Raw genomic sequence first — 6,876 nt, 5'->3', positions numbered from 1 at the left:
AAGGGCGTCCGGCGCGCGCGAGGCAGAAGCGAGGCGAGGGCGAAGCGCGGGGGCGGGGCGGGGGCGCGGCTGCGCGGCTGCGCAGAAGGCGCCGCTTTCGGGCGGGGGCGGGACTTCGCCGGCCCAAATTAAGATCAAAAGCAGCAGCAGCAAAAACTCAACAATGCCCGAGTTGCTGTTACTGATCTTTTTTTTTTTTTTTGGGGGGGGGGGGAGGTTACCTTTATTTTTAGATCTCATGTTACGATTCATAGCTCTGTTTTGTTCTGCACTTTTTGATGTGTTTTACCTGCGTGGTTTGGGGCTACTTTTGTAACTACGCAAATCTTTTCGCCGCCTGGAGCTCGTGGTTTGACTTCTGGAAAGACGGCCTGCAAGTTACGTAAATTAGGAAGAGGGAACCTACAAAACCCGGCGGGGGGGGCGGTGAGGACAAGTGCTCCCGAATTCCGTGGGATATAAACTTCCGAGAAGACAGGCTTGCGGTCGGACTGCCAAAAAATAAAATAAAAATGATTGCATGCAAAAGTGCACATGTTTAGTCAGGAATATGGATTTCAACACCCCCAATTTATAGCCAAATATGCCACGCTTCAAGTTTGGCCTTAGACTCAATTGCATCAATCTCAAGGGAGATTGTATCCTGATGCAAGTGTCCAGATGAGAAAATCTGTGCCGCTGGCAGATTGGATGAAGAATGTGAAGAAACGGGGGTGGGGGGGGGGAGTGAAGCAGGTTGAATCCTGACAAGACAGAAGTACTGTTTTGGGGGGACCAGGGCAGGCAGGTGTGGGGGATTCCTTAGTCCTGAATGGAGTAACTGTGCCCTTGAAGGACCAGGTGCGCAGCCTGGGAGTCATTTTGGACTCACAGCTGTCCATGGAGGTGCAGGTTAATTCTGTGCCCAGGGCGGTTGTCTCCCAGCTCCATCTGGTACGCAGGCTGAGACCCTATCTGCCTGCGGACTGCCTCGCCAGAGTGGTGCATGCTCTGGTTATCTCCCGCTTGGACTACTGCAATGCGCTCTACGTGGGGCTACCTTTGAAGATGACCCAGAAACTACAACTAATCCAGAATGCGGCAGCTAGACTGGTGACTGGGGGCGGCCGCCGAGACCTACATTGGCTCCCAGTATGTTTCCGGGCACAATTCAAAGTGTTGGTGCTGACCTTTAAAGCCCTAAACGGCCTCAAAGGCCCAGTATACCTGAAGGAGCGCCTCCACCCCCATCTCCACTGAGATCCAGTGCCGAGGTTCTTCTGGCGGTTCCCTCCCTGCAAGAAGTGAGGTTACAGGGAACCAGGCAGAGGGCCTTGTCGGTAGTGGCTCTCTTCTGTGGACAGGGCGACCCACACAGTCGTCTGTTGAGGAGCTCTGGGTAAGGAGGGTTCATCTGAGACTGTAGGGTTGCCTGCCAGAGATGGGCGCTAAGCACCCCAAAAAGCAGGGAGAGGTTGGGGGTCACTGCAGCCAGGTCTCCTCTCTCGCATACGCTTGGTTCTTTCCCACCTCCCTCCCCTGCTTCTTGCAGGGCAAGGCTGTGGTCCTTGTTGTATAGGAGATCCTAGGAAGAACTTGGTTGCTGGATCAGGCCAAAGGGAGTCCTTCCAGTTTTTGCAGCCAGGTGTCCATGAGAAGCCCTTAGCCACGTCTGTGGATTTCAGTGGGTGTGTTCTGGAGTGAGAGTTAGTTGGACACCACCCATGGGTGTAGCCGGGGGAGCAGGTGGGGCAGCTGCCCCCACCCATAATCAAGTAAATAAATAAAAACACTTAACTAAAAGTAGAAATTTGTAGAAGGATTTTGACAGATTTTTATGAGCACTTGGGATCAAAAGAAAGTAATTTAAAATCACGGCTGCTGAGACATTTCATTCCAAATCTGCTAGACAGAGTCAGACAGAGGGTGATGACAGGTGTGTGCCCTGCCCACCCCCCCCACATAAACCACCCATCCCACAGAAAAAAAGTTGCTCAAATTTATATGTTGGAAACGGGTGGGGGAGCAGTTTTTCTGTTTTCTTCAGGTAGACAGAATAACTTGGAAGGCAAAGATTTTCATGCAATTTCTGGTTGTTGTTTCCCTGCTGGCCTGTCGTTTATTTTTCTGTGTTTTATCAGCATGACTCGTTTTCTGTTACGACAAGAAGTACAATTTTGAAAGGACACTGGAGCCTGTGTCCTGATTGTGCAACAGCAGCCGCAGAGCCCCCTGAGCATACGACGTGACTCCCTCACTCTCTCTGGCCTGCCTACCATTCTTGCCTGGCTGTTTTCTTTCTGGCTTGTTTTGAAACTGTCAGGTCACGGTCATCGAGGGGAAACTCCCGATAGCTGCAGGAAACGCACCCGCCTCAGGGTTTCTTCTCCCTCCCTCCCTCCCTTTCCATTTGTCTTAGGGATCACATTTCTAAAGATGCATGCATGTCACCAATGAGCGAGTGCATGATCTGAATTCACGACCTGTCTCCTTCTCCTAGGATGTCCTTACAAGACATCCTTCAGGAGTTCTCCCGCCTTGAGATTTGCAACCTCACGCCAGACGCGCTGAAGTCGTGCAAGTTCCAGAAGTGAAAAATGGCACTCTGCAACAGAACCTGTCAGTGGGGGGAGCACGGCTGGCGGCTGCATAAACTACCCAGGTAGCTCACACATGTGGGATGGGTTTTAGTAGGTAGGAGAGGATATCTTAATTACAATTCGCCCCTCCAGTCTCCTGTGGTGTTTTTGTTTTTGATTAAGTTTTAAAATCCCATCCTTGGCAGCGAAAACAGAAGCTTTGAAAATTAGTCTGCAAAGCCTTCCCTTTTGAGAAATTCCAGCTTATGAAATAAGCTGGCTTCCTCTTTGTTAGCCCGCATAACAGAGAAACAGGCAACAACTTGTAAAGTAAGCTTAAAAATAGTGTCTACTTACTGAATAGTCTTGGATTGGCTCACAGCAAAGGCAGTGTACAACTATGCAATGGAAGAAGTAAGGATTGGTTATAGTATCATCAAATATATGATACTGTATGTTTAAATTAGATTTTAAAAATGGGTTTCCGGATCGAAGCTCACAGTTTGAAAGAGAATTATTATGGAATAAGGATAAATTATTGTCAAAAATGTATAACTTATTATTAGAATGGGAAATGAAAGACGAGTTAGTCAAAACTTCAGCGACACACTGGGCAATGGATATAAGGCATAACATAGACTTCTGGGAGAAGTCTGGAAGTCTGGGAGAAACTGGAAGAATAATTTGAAATTTACTGCATGCTATACTTTGAAAGAGAATTATATAAAAATGATGCATAGATAGTATTTAGCCCCAAGTAGGTTGGTCAAGATGTACAAAGTTGGATCAGATCTGTGTTGGAAACACAGAGAAACGGAAGGAATGTTTTTTCACATGTGGTGGACCTGTAAAAAGATTAAAGGCTATTGGGAAATGATCTGCAATGAGTTAAGAAGAACCTTTATTCAAAGAGGAGTGGATTTTTTTTGCTGAATATTTAGAAAATAATTGTGTGCAACTGAAAATGCTTTTAGCATTTAGATAAATTCAACAGTATGGTAAATATTTAAAGGATGTAAAATGGAGAAACAATTAGATTAAAATATGCAGGAATGATAGATAAGTAAAATGAACCACGAAAGGGGAAGGAGGGAAGGTATTATGTAAAATGTTTATTTTGAGATGTAAAACTGAAAAATTAATAAAAATTGTTATTAAAAAAACCCTATGCAGGTAAAATATTTACATTTTACAGCATAACTAGCTTCAGGTGTGAGCCTGAGCTGGATGAAGGACAGCCATATGTCCATTCATTACATATTGGAGAAAGAGAGTGGCAGGAAGAAGACAGGCTTATATTTCTTGTTTCTTCCTGCTACTGGAAACAGGAAATGACCTCACACAGAGCGCTCTCTACTATTTGCATGCTCTGAGTCTGCCCATCTAGCAATACAGCTCTGTGTCCATTTGCCCCTAAACTTACTAACTCGTGAGAATATGCATTAGTTGAATTTGACTGCGATCTCCCCAAAACCCTTGCACCCCACAGTCCCTCCCTCCCTCCCTCCCTTCCTTCCTTCCTTCCTTCCCCCCTCCTACTGGACGCAATGAAAGCGGTCACCAGAGGAGCTTGCATAAAAGAGAAAGTTTTCCTTAAAAAACAAACCTCCTCAAAAATTAGCAAAATAGAACAAGACATCACTGTCCTCTCATCACGCTACAAACAAACAGGAGCTAAACTCCTGCAACTTATAGAACAAAAAAGAAGAGACCTAGACTCCCCAGAAATCAACAAAACAATGATCAGCATTATATACTCTAAACAACGCTTCTATGAATACAGAGGGGAAAACTCCAGACTACAGTGGTACCTTTGGATGTGAACAGGATCCGTTCCGGAGCCCCGTTCGCATCCGGAAGCAAACGCAACCTGCGTCTGCGCATGTGCGGGTTGCGATTTGCCGCTTCCGCACATGCGCGTGACATAATTTTGAGCGTCTGCACATGCGGTGAAACCCGGAAGTAATGCGCTCCGTTACTTCCAGGTCGTCGCAGAGCTCAACCCGGAAATATTCATTCCGAAGCTACTTAAACCTGAGGTATGACTGTACTAAATGTAGGAAGAAACAAAGAATGCACTGCATCAAAACAAGAATGCACTGCATCACCAAAAAAGACAGCAACATAACATTCTCCCCCAAAGAAATAACCTCAGAATTTGCAGAATTTTGCTCCAACCTATACACCTCTCATAACCCACCTGAAGAGGAAATCAGAAAATTTCTAGCAGGACTGACCATGCCTACCTTAACTGAGGAACAAGAATTCATGGACAGTCCTATCACCCCAGAGGAAATAGTTACGGTCCTCAAGAACTTGAAACCACACAAAGCCCCAGGCCCAGATGGCTTCACAGCAGAATTCTATAGGAAATTCAAAGAACCCCTGATGCCCTACATGACCCGCCTAGTCAATGACATCATGAAAGGGGGGCCCACCCCCAAAACCTGGACCCATTCCAAAATAGTCTCCATCCCAAAACCAATAAAAAAGAAAAAATACAGCAAACCAGAAAATACAGCAGATACAGAAAGCAAGACATCAAAAAAGTTTTGAGGCAACAAGAAACAAGATTAATATTTTTGTTCAAAACATTACAGCCAGTGGGATTGAATTCTGAATTTGATCTCTCAGGGTTTATTTGACCATAGTTATGGGCACTGAAATCTGCATGTGAAACACATGTGATGTGAGTATTGTCAGCCTCTACCTCACCCTATCCTTCATCCTCTCCTACACCTCCTCATTTTTCACTAACGTTAAACACCTGTTGAGCAATCAGTAATTAAAGAGTGTATTTATATCCAGACCCAAACAGGGTAACCTTGCTAAGCAAATCAGTCTCTTAAGCTTAAGCCAATAAATAGTATTCTCTATGAAATGTAAGTATATTTGTATAAATTTTTGTAGTAAGTCTGATTTCACGTATAATGGATATGTATTTTTGATTTAATTGATTATTTAGAAGTGCATTAAGTTATTTCTAATAAGATTTGGTTTTAATTATTATTAGTGAATATCAATACAGTGGTGCCTCGCAAGACGAAATAAATTCGTTCCACGAGTTTTTTCGCCTTGCGATTTTTTTCGTCTTGCGAAGCACGGTTTCGGAAAAGTTTTGGAAAAGCTTCAAAAATCACCAAAGTCTTCAAAAACATCAAAAAATGCTACCACACCGCGTGCTATGAGTTGCTCCTCGAAGTCAAGTTGCAACTGTATTAACGGTGTTAAGAAAAAGGAAACAAACTTGCAAGACGTTTCTGTCGTGCGAAGCAAGCCCATAGGGAAAATCGTCTTGCGAAGCAGCTCAAAAAACAAAAACCCTTTTGTCTTGCGAGTTTTTTGTCTTGCGAGGCATTCGTCTTGCGAGGTACCACTGTATATGTATCAAGGCTTTGAGATTAGACCACTGAAGAAGCCCGGAAAACTACCTTGGGAGTGTGCTACCTGCAAGCCCCAGTAAAAGGGGGGCGAACAGCGGCCTCTTGATTATTTGGGCTGCCAGGGCGAAACAGGTGCAAAACGCTGGCACCCTGTCTACAACTTAATTAACATCCATCTACAACTTCACTAGAATTTCTCGGTATTGTGAAAAACACCGAACTTACCTTTTGTTGGTATCTTCATGAATTTACCTAAAAAGATAGAAACAAAAGACTGAGTCAAGCACTTGGAAAATCCATTGAAATCACATATATTATATTAGGTTGGGTAGTGCGCAAGTCTCTGTGGCTTTGCATAAGGTTTTGTATTTTTCTCAGAAGATTGATAAAGAATGTTTAATCACTTTGATAATTACTGTGTGTATATTAGTCACCAATGTGTTGCATGAGTTGTACTACAGTGGTACCTCACGTTACGTACTTAATTCGTTCTGGAGGTCCGTACTTAACCTGAAATTGTTCTTAACCTGAATCACCACTTTAGCTAATGGGGCCTCCTGCTGCTGCCGCGCCGCCGGAGCCCGATTTCTGTTCTCATCCTGAAGCAAAGTTCTTAACCTGAAGCGCTATTTCTGGGTTAGCGGAGTCTGTAACCTGAAGCGTCTGTAACCCGAGGTACCACTGTACTTCTATCAGCAGCACAGATTGCATTTTTCTAGCAAAAGAAGAATAATTGCTGAATGTGCAGTAATGAATTAATAACAGTATTAATTTCAACATTGGGGAGATATGAAAAGAAAAGAGAGCCAAAAGAATAATAATGGCTGAATGTGCATTTCTCCCCCAAGGAGGTTCCAGGGACTGACCCCGTCTCTCCCCCCCCCCCGCCCCCCAACGCTAAGGGAGGACTTGGCTCTTTTCTAGCATCCTTTGGC

The sequence above is a fragment of the Podarcis muralis genome, chromosome 5, assembly GCF_964188315.1.
Source record: "Podarcis muralis chromosome 5, rPodMur119.hap1.1, whole genome shotgun sequence".
In the NCBI taxonomy this organism is placed as follows: domain Eukaryota; kingdom Metazoa; phylum Chordata; class Lepidosauria; order Squamata; family Lacertidae; genus Podarcis; species Podarcis muralis.
This window is presented reverse-complemented; position numbering follows the sequence as displayed.